Here is an 18,706-nt window from a genome sequence, read left to right on the forward strand (position 1 = left end):
CTTTTATAATGAGTGATAACAAGCATGCACTACGTCTAGAGGAAGACATTACCTCATCCCTCAGAGTTGCTTGCTGCAAACATAACCCTGAGGAATGGCTTATGTGAAGAGTAACAAAGGTCTTGTATTCTTGGCATACACATTAAGAACATGCCGTGATACTCAGAGGCCATGGAGGATTACCTTGTCTAACAGATCTGTGTGCAGACTATAGTAGGAACTAAACAGTCGTTGAAAAAATAAATCAATGAATAGACTGATAAATTTGAATATATTAAGCTTAAAAAATCCATATAATAAACAACAGCACAAAGTGAAAGACAAGCACAGACTCCACAAAAGTATTTGCTAAGGATTGATAACCAGAGTAAAAGAAGAACTTACAGAAATCATTAAGAAAAATACATACAAATCATTATCAGAAAAACAAAGAAAGGATAAGAAATGGAAACCCCATGGCCAATAAATATATGACAAGTTTCCTAACCTCAGTAATAACTAGGGAATTGAAAGATAGAGTTTTATGAAATACTAGTTCATATTTTTCAATTTGGTTAACTTTTAAAATTTGTGAAAACATCACATGGCAGTGAGAGAATGGAGAGGAAGGCTTATCAGAAGGAAAATAGAAAAATAAATGATAAAATATTCATAAAGCCAAATACCTTATTGAAGTCATAATAAATGAACAAAAGCTACATATATCAACATGGGCAAATACCAAAAGCATAATGATGAGTGGAAATAGAAATGTGTAAAAATTATAAGGTATTAAAACATACAAAATAGTGGTAAATATTATTCATAAGTGCTTGAATGTATGGTAAAAGCATATAATATCCAGAAAAGTGATAAATATCAAACTCCGGGAAGTGGTTATTTCTAGAGATGGAGAAAAATGAATGGAATTGGTTGGGAAAATTAAGAGTTCTTATTAAATTCCTGATTTTTTTAAAGATTAGAAGCAAACCAAAAAATGTTATAATTTTACAAATCTTGGCATTGTTTATTTTTTCTATATGCTAAAATATTTTATTGTAAAGAGAAAGCTGGGTATCAATTTTTAAGTGAGGATTTGAAACCACCTCACTTGATAGCATAGGACATCAAACAGATTTAATCCTTTTAGTGTGACATGATGTGGTAATCAAAGCAGACCAGACATGTTCTGCATCCAAAGATTATTCTCTTCGTTTCTTAGGAAGTTAAGATCACTTGACTCCGTCTGCTGGAGGCTTCATATCCATTTGAGCCATTCTGAGGACAAGATCCTGACTTAATGGCTGATCTCTAGTGATCCTAGTCCTGACCCAGATCATAGGATCTGAAACCAGACCACCTAGACTTGAAACCCAAGTCTTCTTTTTCATAGCTGTCTGTCCATTGGCCAGATACCTAACAGCTTTATGGCCCAGCTCACATAATTGTAAAATGATAAATAGTAGTGAAAGTGTCTTACTTCATTGGCTAAGCTCCTGGCTAACCTCCATCCACAACTTTGACCTACTTCTTTTTTCCTAATTTTGTTCAAGAATCCAACTATTCCCAAAATCACTCAGGGAAAGATGACCCCATCCCCAGCTCCTAGTGTGAATCCTGGTTATTCTAAGTTAATCTGTGGCACTCCTCAGGCCCAGTTATTCATCCATGGGTGAGCGTGTGACCTAAAGCAGGCTGAATTATAATAAAGGAAAGCCTTATAATATACACTTGACTTTCTCCTCTCCCTTCCAAATGGAGTTAAACAAAGAGTCATTTGCCTTCAATTTCCATTGATAATCATCTTGTATCACGAAGGGAACTGGACTGAAGTGAGATGGAAGGGTTAACAAAGCAGAGCAGAGGGACACAAAGATTGGGAGTTTTTGATCATAGGAGTAAGCTTCAGACAGAACTGTACCCAGAACCTGTCTTATCTGTGAAATTCCAATTATTGTCAGATATTAAATTTCTTTAATATTTAAACCAATTTGACTTAGTGTTTTCTGCTACTTGCAGAAGAACACAATAACTGATACACTATCTCACATATTGAACTATAAAAATAAATGAGAAAAAGTTTATAATGCACCTAGCAAAGTGCTCAGCACATGGCTATTTTTAGCTAGAACAGACTGCCCTTATGCCTCCTTTGTCAACACATTCCTTCTGTTTGTTTTAGGTAAGTAGCTTCTATCATTTACCCTATTCTTCACATAATCCTTAACTTCTTCCTAAATTTTAACTTTTCTCATACATATTCTATTTTGTAAACAATGCGGTTATTGATATGCAATTAGTTTATATTTTATAATTCAGTGGCTAAAATAGTATCTGGCACAAAGGAAGCATTCAATGTGTATTTTTAAGTGAATGAAATTAGTCGTCTGACCACCACAACACACAATGATTCCTATGGTATTATACACTTGGTTTACAAAGTCTCCCGCAGGGAAATGTTACATGGCTACATGAATAATTAGTTATATATTTATAGATATAGAAGCTTTCACATGCTCATATTTTATTATCCAAACTTTAAATCTTTGTAAAAGTTAGTTGTTCATTTCCAATATAGTCACACATTAAAACTTATCCTCAGAAGCCATAGCTTAATGGCAGGTTATTGTCCATTGTTAACTTTCTTCCATTATACAAAATTTATAAGATTAAAGGTAAACAGAACAATTAGAGACTCAGAAATGTCTAAGGAGGAAGGATGTTTAAAAAAAACCCAACTTTAAATACACTTAAGGTAATATTTGGGAGAGTTAATAATAAGACATTTACTCTATCCACTCTTAATGCGAACTCCTAGAAGGAGTTACAAACCATCATTTAGGAAAGGAGAAAAAATATGGTATATGCCTCTAAAATAAGTATTAAAAATACTATTTTAATGATAGCAAGCACAAAAACACTTAGCATGTTCACTCAAACACGAATGTTTAATCCCCTTGAATTCTTTAAATCTCTGATCTCCTTTGGGAATGAAATAACTTCAGGGCTCAATTTGTACTGGTAGCTTAATGATTAAAGATGAAAAAGTCTTTGCCCATGCATCTGATTTTTACATGCCTTGTTTTACTGCAAATCCTATTAAAATAAACTCTGCTTTTAGTTGCTGTGAGTAATTGGATCCGGTACTTCACAGTTGAAAAATGTTGGCTTCCAATTTTAATCTTTGTTACTAAAAGGATGACACTAGAAAACAAGAGGGTTTTAAGTATGTTATAAGATACAACTGTGGAAATAAAACGTCAAAATAGTCTACTGATTTTGTAAATTGTGTATGTCTATGTGTTAGGGACAACTTAAAACCATTTGCAATAGTGCTTTTTTGTTTGCTACAACTAAAATGAATTCTGCACTTATTCTATTTAATTTTCTGCCAATAAAATAACATGATATTTTTAGGCCAAAAATAAGGAATCTAATGCTGACCTGTATGCTGTATGTTTCATACCCAAAACAAATAACCTGATTTAAACATGACTCTGTATGGCTTGCCCATGTGGGTGCATGTGTAGGAGTGTGGAAGAGGAGACAAGAGGGGATACCGTGAGGAGAGTCTAATTTGATTTTGTTCACTGTGGGCACCATGGTTTGACATTTAAAATGATTTTTTGCCAGAATCTTTATGATTGAGGACGACAAAAACATTTACTTGAAATGACTGAGCCTATACGCTCTAATGAGACATAAGTACAAGTTACTGTGTACCAAGTGATAAGTGATAATACAGGCTATCTGATAGAAGTCTCTAGCTCCTTTTCACTAAGAAAGCGGGGGTTAGCCCTGGTGTGTATTTTTTTATGTTGTCTCCCATTTGATATTTCTTCTACACATTCATACTGCCCTTGCTCCATTTAATCTGTCTTTTCTAGAATAATCGTTTCCTGCTTCCTCACCTTTATTACTGTATCTTTGTTTTTATTATTTCCCCTTATTCAAAGTCATTTTCAAGCAATGCATCTCTCATGATTTCTCCTTGTTTTTAAGAACCTGACATCATCTTTATTAAAATGTTACTTTTTGTATATAATTATATATATATAATTTTATATATAATTTTTATATATAATATACAAGTAGTATAGCAAAGTACAAAGATGAAAATAAAGGACACCTCACATCCCAAAAATGAGAAATAACTGCTATTAAATTTATAAGATCATCATTTTAGATATGTCTTAATGCCTAGTAGATCGATGGATGGATAAATAAAATAAATCGGTAGTTCTCAAAGTCTGGTCTGCAATGCCATGGGTATCCTCAGGGATCCTTTCAAGGAATGTGCCAAGCCAAAACTATTTTCATTATGATACTGAGACCATATTTGCCTTTTTTACGGTTTGGTCATTTGCACTGATGCTGCTGAAGCAAGGATCAGTAAAACTGCTGATTCCTTAGCAAGAATTAAGGCAGTGTCACAAATAGTATTCGTAGTTATTGTATTCTTCATCACAGTGCACGAATAGTTAAAAAAAAAAAAAAGCCACTTTCACTTAAGAACACTATTGAAATAGGAGCATGCCAAATATTCCAATTATGTCAAAGAGAAGCTTTTTTGTGCTTGTTTGAGTTGTGTGTTAACTAGCCCCATTTTCCATGTAACAATATCTTTCTCTGAAAGAATGACTGACAGACAAAATATGGCTATTCAGGCTTAGGTATTTGTATTTGGCAGATATTTTCTCAAAAATAGTCCATGAGAGTTAGCCACCCAAGTAAAACAAGACAACAGAAAATATTTATCTTCATTGATAAAATTCCAGCTTTCAAGTAAAAATTAGAATTGTGGAAAATTTCCATCTGCCCACGTGAAACTGACAGCATCTTAGTCCTTATAGATATCTCTGATAAGAATGAAGGCAAAATTAATGTGATTTATTTTTATATTGTGTAATAAAATGTCAATATTTTGTAAGACCAATATAACTGTGAAACCAATATTTTTCCAAATGATCAATACATGGTGTTACAAAATCATGCACGGCTAAATAGCTATTTAAAGTGCAAGACAGACCAGTGGATTTCAATGTAACAGAATACGAAAAATACATTGATATAATTTCATGTTACACGTGGTCTTAAAGAAACTCCCTCTTGTCAAGTTTCAGTGTAGTATCAGATATAACTATTTTCCTCTCTTTTCTAACTACATTTCTGCATGAGACTGGATTTTCTTTACCTACTTTCTTAAAATTTTATTTATCCCTAGGTTGAATAAATTTTATTATCAGAAAATTATTTCAAGAAAGATTCAATAGAACCTCTAATCACTGTGGCTAAAACCATAGTTTTTGTGTTCCCACTTCATCTGTCTGGGACTGCTCCTGCTGTTCCACACTATTGATTCAATTGGTCTATATTGCAGCTAAAATTTCTTCTATTAGAATCTTGAATAAGTTTTATTTCTGTTTGGTGCTTCCAATTTATGTCGAGTTAGCTTTATTTATCCCTCATATCTATACTGTTCGCTTAATTCCTTAATTTCTCAAAAATATTCATGTGTATTTGCTGTTATTATCTCAAAACTTTTATGCCAATAATTTGAATTTTAGTTCCTCTAGCTTTTCCTAACATGTATATTATTTTTACAATTCTGATATTGGCTTTCTTTTGATTATTTTGCTTCATGATCTTCCTTTTTCTTCCAGTTTTTTTTAAATTTAAAATGTGATTTTTGAGCTCCTGTTATATTGAGTTATCTTCCTATTTCCATTCATTTTTTAAAGCACTTATCAGAAAATTTCTTACTTTGGGTCATATATTCTTCAAAAAGTAGCTATTTTTCTGAATTTTTCATGCTATATATTTTCTTTCTATCCTTTTCTTCTTTCTCTTTCTTCCTCCTTCTCCTCCTCTCGCTCGTCCTCTTTTTCCACCTTCATCTTGTACTTGCTACTTATGCTTTGTCTTTTTCTTTGCTTTATTTATATAGTCATCATGTCGTATCCTGTATCGTGCTTCTGCTTAAACTGAGAAGATATTTTATCAGAATGTCTTTGGTTCCCCTCACATCTTTCTGAGACCACTTTATTTACTTATACCACTTTTCTACAGCCTGAAGAGTGCTTTTCCTGGAGACCTAAGGTTCTTCTTTGTCTTCTGATATTATGTTAAATATCCAGTATGGTTCATTCTTTTAGTATGGTTTATATCTTATTTCTGGAAGAGGATACTTATAATTATAAATTATCTTTTCCACTTCATTGTGATACTCTGAATCCTATGTTTCCATCAGTGAAGGTAAATTTCAGTTGGTCACATCTCCTGTATTATCAGTTTCTTCTCCCATCTGCTTCTTCCCTCCTGCCCCAAGTATCCAGAAGAAAAAAGATAAGGAATCTTGATGATTCACCATTTTCCAAATTAGAGGCATTAATGATAACTTTTAAGACTTTTTTGACTCTCTGATACCGACCCTGATATCAGTTTCCCCACATTAAACCCAGCATAAATGGGGTTAAAACCAAAACTCTCATTCCCTGCTTACTCTCTGGCTTCCTGGCTCCAGAATCCACTGTCCTCCATGGAGACAGACACCACCAAGGACAAGCACCTGGATTATCTCCTCCCTGCAGAGAGATACAGGCTGGTGGGAAAGCTGCTGACCAGCAAGGTCATGGGCTCCTTCCTTTCTGCAAGTAGTCTCAAAGCCAAAGCCAGGCTGGTGGGAAAGCTCTGACCAGCAAGGCCATATGCTCCTCCACCCCTACCTAAAACCCCAAATAAAAACCCTTCCTTTTAGCTTTTCTGAGAGTTTGGGGTTTCAGTGTTAGCTGCCCTCTCTCCTTGCTCAGTGCTGTGCAAAACTAAAATTCCTACTTTCTTCTACCACACCCGGTGTCAGAGATTGGCTTGCTGCACAAAGGGTGAGCGAACTCACTTCAGGTTTGGTATCATCTCTAGTCTCTGTTCCGAAGAACAGGATTTGGGGGTTGGCAGTTGAGCCTTGTTTCTTCAAACATGAATCTTCTATTTTCTTTTGCTGCCATCTTTGAAGTGTCACAGCATGAGTTTGTGCCATTCCCCATTTGGATGATGCTGATGTGTATGTGTGTTTCTTTTTTTTTCTTTGCTGCTATTTTTAATGTATTCTGTTAGATGTTGGAGCAAGAAATAATTATGACCCAATTTATTCCTCCATCTTTCCCAGAAAGTTTCTTCTCAAATCGCAAATTAATTTTTTAAAGCTTGAGTTCAATTTGATTTAAAGCATAAATTCAGATCTAATTTTTTTTAACTCTGGAAATTGCTTTGCTTTTGACTTGCCAGTTAGCATAATCCTTGACTCCTCAATATTATGTCATTGTTAAATTGGTGTGCTAGCGGCAACACTTTCATCTACAGATTAATACTATGGGAGATTGGAGGAGGGCTAAGTACCAAACTTCTTTGGAAAAAGATTACTCTTCTCTTCTGGTTTGGAATATGAACTGAAAGTAGATGTTTTTCATTTTCCCAGAAGCCATAAGACACAGTGTACAACATTAAGTTTTTCCCATACAATAATAACACAGGATGTAAGCAGTTTATGCAAAAACAACTTGTGAGTTTCACATGTGCATACACAATGGCATGGACAATTAGGTAATTCTCTATTTAATGCTCGCCCTTGGGTCTACAATATTCAGGGTTAGTTACCAATAATAATCAAGTTCATGACATATTGAATACATTTACAATTCATTTTGTTGGATGTTGACACATTTTCAAGAACCCAGAAAACATTGGGATGGAAAATCATATGGGTTACTCTTCTAAGGTTGAAAGTTAAAATCCTGTTCAATGTTTTAAATATAAACTGGCTTTTGAAGTAATGAAATTACTTTGAACAGATTGAATATGCTTGTTCTTTTTAATGTGATAAGGGCATTACATATTTTGTGAAATAAATGTAGAATAAGTTTAAAAATAAATATACACAGTCATTTACAATACTCCAGTGAAACACATGGGTGTTTCACTACATGTTTCACTGACAAAAAATAATCACATAAATCTTCCACACACAGCTGCAATTTAGTGAAATATGCAGTTTTCTGTTTTCTATTACTGTATACAGTATAAATTCTTCTGCTGGAAGACAGATTGTGACAAATTTGCAAACAGCATCTGTATTCATACATTTGAAACATTAATTTATCCAGCAATAAAAACTTTGATTTCCCAAAAGGAGAGTCATGTCTGAGAACTAATGCCTATTTTTGAGACTTAACTGAGTTTTCAATGTTAGTCATTTTCTCATGAGTTACGTGCTTCTCTGGAAAAATATACAACTTAACAGCAAGTACAGAGAGTTAAAAGGGTCACACAAAACATAAATCTGTATGCCTACTTTATGTATGTGTATAATTCATATAAATAAATTTTTGACTACCTACACTTTCCATTGCAGAAAATGCTTTTGTTAGCAACAATATCAAAGGAATAACAAGGAAAGCTCTATAATATATAAACTAAATTAAATGCTTGCATACTGTATTTTTTGAAATGATAAATATTGATCTGGGCATAATATTGAAACTTCTCGAAACTTAAAAATAAAGCCTATGTTTATTGGCCCGTTGACTGCTTTATCTCTAGATACAGCATAGTGTTTTCAAAAGGACTATATGAAAGTAAAACTATACAAGCGCAAGTCTAGCTGTTTAAGGTGCTTTTAAAAAAATTCCTTAGAAACTTAACTATCCTTCAAGAAAAGCCACTTTTTAACTTCCAGTTTTATAAACAATGGCACAGTATATAATCTCTACAATAAAGAAAACAGTTCAGTCAATTTCTGTTTATTTTGTTTTGTTTGCTGTTTTTATTTTTTCTTCTCAGTACCAGTTACTTGTCAAGTTCATTCCTAAGATTTCCTTGAGCTTATTTGATTCCTTATCACTCAATTTCTTTTCATTCAATAATTAATTTACAAAGAAACGAGATATTTGATTAAGTTATTTTATAGAAATTTTAAGAATACTTACTTATCATTATAATTTTCTCAAGAAACAACCAATCTCACCAAGACCTAAGCAAGGCAACTTCTAACAGCTCATCACAAAGTATCATACAAACGACTAACCTTATCCTGGCTTTCTCTCGTTCTATGGTGATCTTACAAGCACTGATCAAGTCAGATTCAAATACATGCAAAAAATATTTTTTAAATGAGATTTTAAAATTCAAACAGCTTTCTCAGCTATGTGAATAGTGACAATCTGAAATCTGCATCCATGCTGCTTTTTTAATTAAAATTTTACCCAAAGGAAAACAGTATTTAACAGTTTGTGAGCTTACTCTCTCTAGAAATTGTGCAGTGAATTGTTTGCTCATACCATAAGGTGATCCAGTGTCTTGGGCTTTTGCTATTCTGTCTGATCTTTTTTTTTTTCCACTGCTGTTACACTTTTGACCTAATTTAATTGACATAGGCAATAGCACTCACATTGTTCTGTGATTGATTACCTGAACAGGTAGTGGGAAAAAAGGCAAACCACAGAGCTGGCTGGGACATTCATTTCAGTCACACTAAGTTGGCAGAGAGGGAGTATCACTCAGAGAGAACCTGAAGAAACTTTACTTTGCAGGAAAGCAGTGACCCCGGAGAATTCTTCCAACCTCCACATTTATGAATTTCTCATTTTTAATTAATTTCTTCTTTCAAGTCAATACATTTTCATGTATCATTGTCTCAGGACTGCTGTAGGGATATAAAAGTCTGAACTGCTTCACTGTTGACATATGTGTTAGGAGTGCCTGTCTCTCACCTTCTGTACTTGAGGAGAATGTAATATTAGCACCTCATTTTAAGAACTTATCACCGGTTTCTCTTCATTGATTTCAAATTACTGGAAAAATCAAGGAATCGTGAGGGTTTTGGTTGCATTGGTTTAGTTTTGGCTTTCTTTCTTTTTCAAATATTCTTTTTTTTCAGCCATAAAAAGAGTATTACTGGTTCTTCATAGAATTTCAATTCATCACTAATAGCCACCTGAATTCAATGCATTATTTAACTTAAGCTTCCTTCAGTATGGTAACAACCTTTCCATAATTTGTGCTTCATCATTCTTTCAAGAAATGGAACATGAAAAAAATAAATTCATTATAACATGAGTGCATTTTGTTATTTTAATAATGAAGGAAATTCTTATGAATGCATTGCCTGAATAGGGCAGGCCTATGCATGGATTGCGTTAAGGGACTTTAGGGACACTTAGAAAGATGAGATTCTTCCCAAACACCTGTCCCAGAGTTGAGTTATTGCCTGTACTGTCCTGAGAGCTGAGCAAGAGGTGACACCGTGTGGGATCCTGCACTAGAGGACCCTGCATTGGCCTTTCTCTAGCCACTCACCATGGGAAAAGAAGTCTACAGGAGTCAAAGTATTCTTCCTACTTAGCGGCAACACAACCTGATCTGCACCACTCCAATCACCTAGGACTCCAGAATTTCCTACCAAATATCTACAATCCTATGTCCAGTGTGGGTACAGACTTTTCCCATGGGTCTACACTTCCAAGGGCAAATGGTGCCAACGTCCCTAGACCATAGAGGAACCAAGGTGACGTTGTTTGTGATAAAGGAAAGACAGAGTGTAAACTGAAGACAGGGAGTCCCTATGCATCTTCATGAGGCTTCTGCTTGTGCAGATTAGCCATGAAAGGGAAGAGAAGTGGAATGCACTGTGGCTGGAAACTAGCCATATCGAAGAAGGATAAAGAGGTGGCAAGAGCCCTCTTGGTTGAAAACTTTGTAACTTGATTTATAACCTTAAAATATTTAGAATCTTAATCAATTTGCCTCTGTTTACACTCTCACTTAGTTGAATGGGAGAGCTGCCTGAAAGTTTATCTTTTTATGTGTGGTAAGTCAATTACTCTAATCAAGTATAATATAATAGGAAAAAAATATCATCTTAACATGAAATGGATTTGAATTCAAGTGTTCCCCTTTTATCTTATAGGTTCTGTATAAAAGTATAGAAAGTCTATAAGAAAAGTCCAGATGAGGCATAGATAGAAAGTCTATCAGTGATTGCCAGGGGCTGGGAGTAGGGGAAAATGGGAGTGACCACTAAAAATTATGAAGTGTTATTGGGGAGTGATGAGTTATTCTAAAATTAGAGAGAGGTGATTCTTGCATAACTCTGTGAATTAAAAAAACATGGAATTGAATTGTTAAAGAGTAAGTTGTAGTGTATGTGAATTATATCTCAATAAAACTAACCACAAAAAAACAGAATCTTGATAGAAAATCTAATTTAAATTCACTGTGTGAAATAAATACATTGCAATGTGGACAGTAGCTTTCTTTATGACATAGTGTTGAGCTAGCCCTGGTGGTCCAGTGGTTAAGATTCAGCAGAGTGCCACAGCCTTGGTTCGTTTCTGATCAGGGAACCACATCACCCATCTGATGGTTGTCATACCATGGCAGCTGCATGTTGCTGTGATGCTGAAAGCTATGCCACTGGTATTTCAAATATCAGCAGGGTCACCCATAGTGGACAGATTTCAAGGGAGCTTCTAGACTAAGCCACACCAGGAAGGAGGACCTGGCTGCCTAATTCTGAAAAACTTGGCCACGAAAACCCTGTGAATATCAGTGGAGCATTGTCTGATACAGTGCTGGAGGTGAGAGGATGGTGCAAAAAGACCAGGCAGAGTTCTGCTCTGCTGTACACAGGGTCACTTTGAGTTGGAATGGACTCAATGTCACTAACAACAAAGCACAGAGTTGTTTGATAGTTTATTTTAGGGTGGTAAGAGAACAATATCTCCTGTTCCTAGCTTCGGATTCTGGAAAAATCCCAATGTATTAGCTGCTTTCATAGCCTGTTATCATTTACTAATTCAGAGCTTAGTGCGTCTGTAGTGTATACTCTTTCTCCTGGTCAGCTACTGAGCCTTGCATAACCCACCTCTTCAGAGGCAACACAGCTAAGGCACAGGTTCTTAATATCTCCTAGTGCCTTTTCCTCTAAAGCTTATCCATCCGGACCTTGCCTCTCCTAAACACACTGTAAGATCAATTTATTTAAATACCACCCATACACAGTTGTTGTAGAAGCCTATCTAATTATGCTATTTAAAAATCCCTACTTTTAAGAAGATCCAAAATTTCCCATAACCTCCTGATAATGCAATTTTCAATGTTAGAACCTCATTTTCTAATGTAAACACGCATTAAAATACAAATGTCTTTTCAATGGTGTCAATATTTTTTGTCTTCTTATTAACATAACAACAATAAAACCCAATTCATTTTTGTCTCTTCTTGCTATGCTTAACTGTTGTCCTTTTTTTCGTTAAAATATTTCTTGTGTATGTATTTTTCTCTGTTTTTATTGTCCATATTAAAAAGTCCATGTCCACATTCACTAATACCTATGTTATTGTTAGAGTTGTTTAGTTGATTTCTCTACTTTCAGTTTTCTCTTCTTCAACTCATCCAGCATTCCACTATTGTCACAAGCCAATCATGAAAGCATGAAGAACGCTATTGTCTACTTGCATCAAATCCAAATCCCTTTTCCAGATTATATAAACCTAAATCCTAGTTCCAGTAGTATACATAAATATATCTCCTATTAATCTTGAACACAAACTATCCCATCCAGTTCTCAATCATAGTACACTCATTCCTTTGGATTTATATTCTCTCATTTAAAAAATATGTCTATGTTATCATTAATAAAAGAAAAACTGGCCTTAGAGAATACAGTATTTTCTGATGGGCTGCCCAGATCCCCTCTCAAGAATGAAGTCACTAGTCCCCAACTGCTGTGAGTGTGACAGAAAGTGGCTCTCAGATGTCAGCTCATTTTGAGGACTGCCTCAGCTAAACAAATCTTCCTTAGAAAGTCATACATCTTTTAGAGCCAGTGGCATCCGGTTGCTGATCCACATAGGTATATAAAATCTTGCCCCCATTTCTTCTCCAATTTAGAATGACTCTGAAGAGCCCACACCAGATTCAAGGTGCCTATCAGTTGATTAAGTCATCACTGGGAATGCATCCAGCTCAACGTCTTTCTCCACCAAATCCTGTTTCTTTCCTTGCCCATCCACAGGTGTTGATTGATTCCAAAGCCATTCCCTAACAAATGCCCTGTTCTCTAATCTCCATCTAAGACACTGTTTCTAGGAGAAACCAACTTATAACAGAGATATTAAGCAATAGGCACAATGTTTTAACTCCATTACTTTGAGTATACTTTCCTCTCTACAGATATTCTTTCAATTTTCTTCATACATTAAATTCTACTAATCCTTTGTAAACCATGTCAAGTTATACCTTTTAGTTAATTCCTTCAACCACCCTAGTTCACTCTGATCTTTGTATTTTTGTCAATAATATTGTCACAAGATTATTATTGTGTGTAGGTTCAAGACCTCTGGCTTAATAACTATAATATCATAAGTTTAAAAGTGCTTCATAGATAGCAATGTACCAATGTCAGGTGCAATAGCATTAGTGTGGTCATCCTTACTAGAGTGGCAGGGACTATGCTTTTATTTTCTTTTCCCTCTCACTCCTACCCCCGACTCCACCCACATATTCTGGTACAACTTGAAATATAAACTATATTTTAAATTTTCTTAAAAATATAGAATTGATGCCTTACTGAATATAGGTAATTTTTTAATCATAGCATAAATGGTTAACAAAGTGGAGGAAAGTTTGGGAAATGATTAATTATGGAATGTTTGATTGATGATATCTTCACATTAGATATACATGTAACATGAGGTTACCAAGAATTTGAGCAATTATTGAACCATGTATTGTAAACAGTGCTGGATTGTATATGACCATTTTCTATGTAATCAGCATGGCATATCCCATAATTCTGGAAAGTAAATACAGTTACAATTATATTTACCTAGTGATAGTTAATAAATGCAATACTCCCATTGCTTCTTTGTGCTGCTTGTTATTACTATGAAAGAAAAGGAAGAGGAGAAGGAAGGAAGGAAGGAAGGACGACAAAATAAAATCTATCCCTTAACTGACCAGCCAATGATGTCTGATCTGTGATTACACCATAAGCTGAGTTCCTGAATAAGCCATGCATCTTTAAGCAAGGGCAATGCCCTCCCTTGGATCCAAACTCAATCAAGGAGAAACCATATTTGAGACTTTTAAAACTGATGCTCTGGTGGTTATCCATCACTCCACAGAACTTAAGCCTAGGTGTCTAGGTCTGGGAGGATTTTCAGTATCGGGCAGAACTTGTATATGTCCATGGCTCCTTAGGCCCTTGTTCGAATCTAAGTGAACTAATTTACTTTAAGAGAAATTAATTTCATGGGCTCAGCTGTTTGCCCTTGCAACGGATCATTGGTAAGGAACCCTCTGGCCCATCATAGTCATAGGACGACAATGAAGTCTCTAATCTACATGCACTCCTGCTTGGCAAACGGGGGATGCCAAGGATTAGAAGTCTTAATCAAATACAAAAGATCTGATGATTCTCTAATTCTAGACCAATGACTGTTTATTCTTTCTGCATTTATCTAAGAAGTTTATATAAATTACTGTTCTAGACATTTAAATTGTTTCTTTAGATTAAAAAAATCAAAAAGACCATGTCCTGATAAATCTAATTTAATTCTTTCCACATACTGTTGTGCATGGTTATCCCCATTTTACAGAGACAAGAACTGAGAATTGAGATGGTTAAGCATTTTACTCAACATCACCTAGCTAGGATTAAATATAGGACTACCTCATACCAAAATATGAATTCTTCTTTTTATTGCAGTAACAGTAGTTTATAACATTATATAAATTTCAGGTGTACATCACTATGTATTTCTGTGTAGATTACATCATGTTCACCACCCAAAGACTAACCAGAATCCATCACCACACACGTGCCTAATCACCCATTCGCCCTCCTCCCTTCCCCTCTGGTAACCACCGATCCAATCATGTTTCTATGTGTTTGTTTGTCATTGAATTCTTTATGCTATTATATAAAAGAACCCAAAAAAGTCAAGAGACACTAACATGCATTCCAGGTACTTTAATGTATAGAGTTGGCTGTCAATATTAGTGTAATTGAAGTTTGAATGCTCATTTTATGATTCTCTAATAATAAGAGCTTACTTTTTTAATCAGTTTAAGATTTCCACTGAATAAGATCATAATTTATGTCTATTGGAAAAAGATGGAAATGTTTTAACTTCCCTGCCTAAAGATTGCTTTCTGAAAGATAGCTCCTCTTTGCTTTCAAGACAAAGTAGATATGAAGAAAAAAGAAGATTTGGATACTTTGTAGCTAACATTTCATTTCCTCTTGGCAGCTCTTGGAATTATGTCATTATGCTGTCATCATATTGCATTTATTATATACTGATGTCAAGATACATGTTTATATAAAGAAAACTGGGGGAATATTTAGCTGAATAAGAATGCCTTCAAAACTAAAGGAAAATTAAGGTTTACTTTTTAACTGCTAAATACATAGTAATTATACAATAAAACTATATTGAATAAATAGATGAACAAAAGAATCAAGTGTTCTAATCTTTTTAAATGGGAAGGGAAATACTTAATCTGCTATCAATAAGAAATACCATTCCCACCTTAATTATGTTTTAGAAAAATATGATTAATGAGTAAAAGAAAGGAAAGAAGGAAGGAAGGAAGGAAGGGAAGGAGGGAGAGAGGAAAGAAGGAAGATAAGGATTTGCTCTTCCAGGTATTATTCTGTTGACCCATTCTCAAGGCCAGCGTGGATGGTAAAGGAGGGGATACAGGTTGGTGTCACAGACAGTGTGACAGAAAACTGGCACCTTAGTGGCCGCTTTGGTGTGCTGCTCAGATCCCCACTCAGGACCACAGCACTTATTCGCAAGCTACCAGAGGTATTGGCTGCTGAGGCCTGACAGGAATTTCCCTTCTGATAGAGAACTTCTTGACCTACCCATTAGCTTATTGGTGCAATATTCCACAATTATTTCCTTGACTTATCTCTCTCTCTTTCTCTCCTCTCCTCCCTCCCTCCTTCTTTTTCTCTCTCTCTGTCTCTATAGACGTATACATGTGTGTGTGTGTGTGCATGTACATATGTGTACACATACAAAGATGTTAGTCTGTAATAAATTATTGGTAACTCAAAATTTAAAGTAAAGAGATATTTAAATATATTCTAGCTAATGAATATATTTAAAGTCAACATTTTTTTCTGTTTAGGAGGTGTACCTTCTGTACCTATCTTTTCTATTTTTCTTTCTTTCTCTCTTGTCTCTCAACTTTAGAGACTGAGTTAATCGTAGTGTTCAGTCATTACGGACTAATGTTACAAAGTATTGCACCAGTGAGCATACATACAGGAAAAGGGAAGCCATTCTGGATATTTAATGCAAGGGATTTAATACAGGGATTTGGTTACAAAGGTGTCAGGAGGACTTCAAAAGCTTAAAGAAGAAGGGGGCCTGTAGAAACACCAGAAGCTGTTAATACCCCTGGAATGAAGCCCAGGAGCCTGATTCTGCTCTTGTGCTTTTGGAAATACTGTTACAGTTGGTTTTGATCATCATACTCATTCTTCTCTTGCTAGTAGACAACTGCTACAATGTGGCTGATCAATATTCTTCAACAAATGTATGTCCTTGTAAAATAAGTGTTTGTGTGTCTTTAATTTGCATGCACTAAAATTGTACATCAGTGATGTTCTTACTTCACATTTTTCAGCTTTCATTTCTATCTTCTCTCTCATTTGCTTGATATATATCTAATTCTTGATTTCTAACTAATTCATAGGATTCCATGGTATCTGCATATTTTATTTATCTACCTCCTTAATCATGTATAACTAAGTCACATCCAGTTGCCTGCTGCTTCAAACAATACTGTGACAAATATGTGCATATACACCCCTGGGATGACTATCAAGCCAAGAGATCACTGAGCCATGGGTGGTAAACATAACTAATTTAACAGAAAACTGCCAGAATATATCCCAAACTGGCTATACCAGCTTATACCCCTTAATAGTGCATGAGGAAGGTTCCTTTCTTCATGTCATCAAATCAAGATATTATCTAACTTTCTAATTTTCCAATCTCTTGCATGGGAAGTTTTATTTCATAATGGTTTTAATTTGTATTACTCTAGTGAATTTGAACATCTCTTCTTATATTTGTTAATCAGTTGTATTTACTCTCCATGAATAGCTTGTTCACATCCATGCCTATTTTTCTTTTGAGTTTCTCGTCTTTATATAGTTGATTTTCAGAACTATCCCATAATAATTTCATTATTTTTATCCACCAATTCATTAATTCATGCACTAATTAGATTTTTATTGAGCATTTAGGTTGTAGGGATTGTTTTAAAAGTGTAGAATATATTGGTGATTAATGGAGAGCAAAAATCTTAAGCTGAAGCTTACATTCTAGTTGGAGGGGGGGTTGTTGAGTAATGTAGGGGAGGAAGACATTTCTTCTACCCACTCTAGGTCCTTCTGGCCAGACAATGAACTAAATTCACATGAGAAAGAATAACAGGCGAAAATTAAACAGAGCTTTATAACATGTATACACGGGAGAGGCTCGGGCAAACTGAGCAACTCACCAAAATGGTGGAAGCTCTCAACTTAATTACCACTCTCAGCTAAAGACAAAGGAGGATGTTGGGCGTAGGGAAAGTCAGTTACGGGAGATTACCAGAAAAGCACAGTAAACAAGTGTAAGGTTATTATGCAGATTTAAGTCCTTGCCTTCTGCATCGATGAGAGTTTCAAGACATAAGGTCATTCCCCCTTCTTCCTGGTACAGAGAGGGAGATATCTTACAGATGGAGATTTCCTTTACAAATGTAAATGTCTCTTACAAAGGGTAACTTCTGCTTTTTAGAGTTTCTCTCATGCCTGCAATTTTTCAAAGTAACCAGCCCAAAATAATCCGCATGCCAAAGAGACATATCTTGGGGTGACCAATTCCAGTCCCCCACAGTAGAAAACAATAAATGTGGAAGATAAATGAGAGAATTAAATAGTATATTGAAGGTAACAAGTAGACAGATGCTAGGAAAAGGAAGAAAATTACAACATGATAAAGAAATTGGGAGAAGGGTGATTAGCATAGAACTCTTCCAACAGGCGACATTTAAATAAATAATTGAAGAAGTCATGGGTAGTATCCGTGAAGATATCCGCAGGAAGCATTCCAGGGAGAAGTTAAACAAAGACTTAAGGTTGGCACATAAAATGAGTGTTTGAGGAAGAGCCTGAAAGCCAGAGGAAAGACACATGGTAGTAGAAGATATAGTCAGAGAAGAAACACAGCTTTTGCTCTGAGTGAGTTGGGATACCAGTGGCAATTGTTGAGTAGAGGACTGGCATGTTCTGGCTTATGATTTTAAAAAACAATCATCTGGTTGCTGTGTGAAAAAAGACACTGGATGGGCTGGTGTAGAAGCAAGCAGAGCAGTCAAGAAACTATGGCAGCATCCAGGCTGGAGATGATGATGGCTTGAACTTGATGTTAACAGCAGAGATGGTGAGAAGTGGTGGGATTCTGGACATATTTTGAAGGTAGAGCCAAAGGATATTAATTCCGTGTGGGTTTTCAGTGTTGTATATAACATCTACCAATCTGTCACCTGACTCGTATGTTTATTCATAGTGTCCTTTATTCAACAGAAGTTCTGAATTTCAATGTAATCAAAACTATCAACTTTTCACATTATGGACTATGCTGTTCACATCAAGTTTAAG

This window comes from Equus asinus, chromosome 11 (assembly GCF_041296235.1).
Source record: "Equus asinus isolate D_3611 breed Donkey chromosome 11, EquAss-T2T_v2, whole genome shotgun sequence".
Classification (NCBI taxonomy): domain Eukaryota; kingdom Metazoa; phylum Chordata; class Mammalia; order Perissodactyla; family Equidae; genus Equus; species Equus asinus.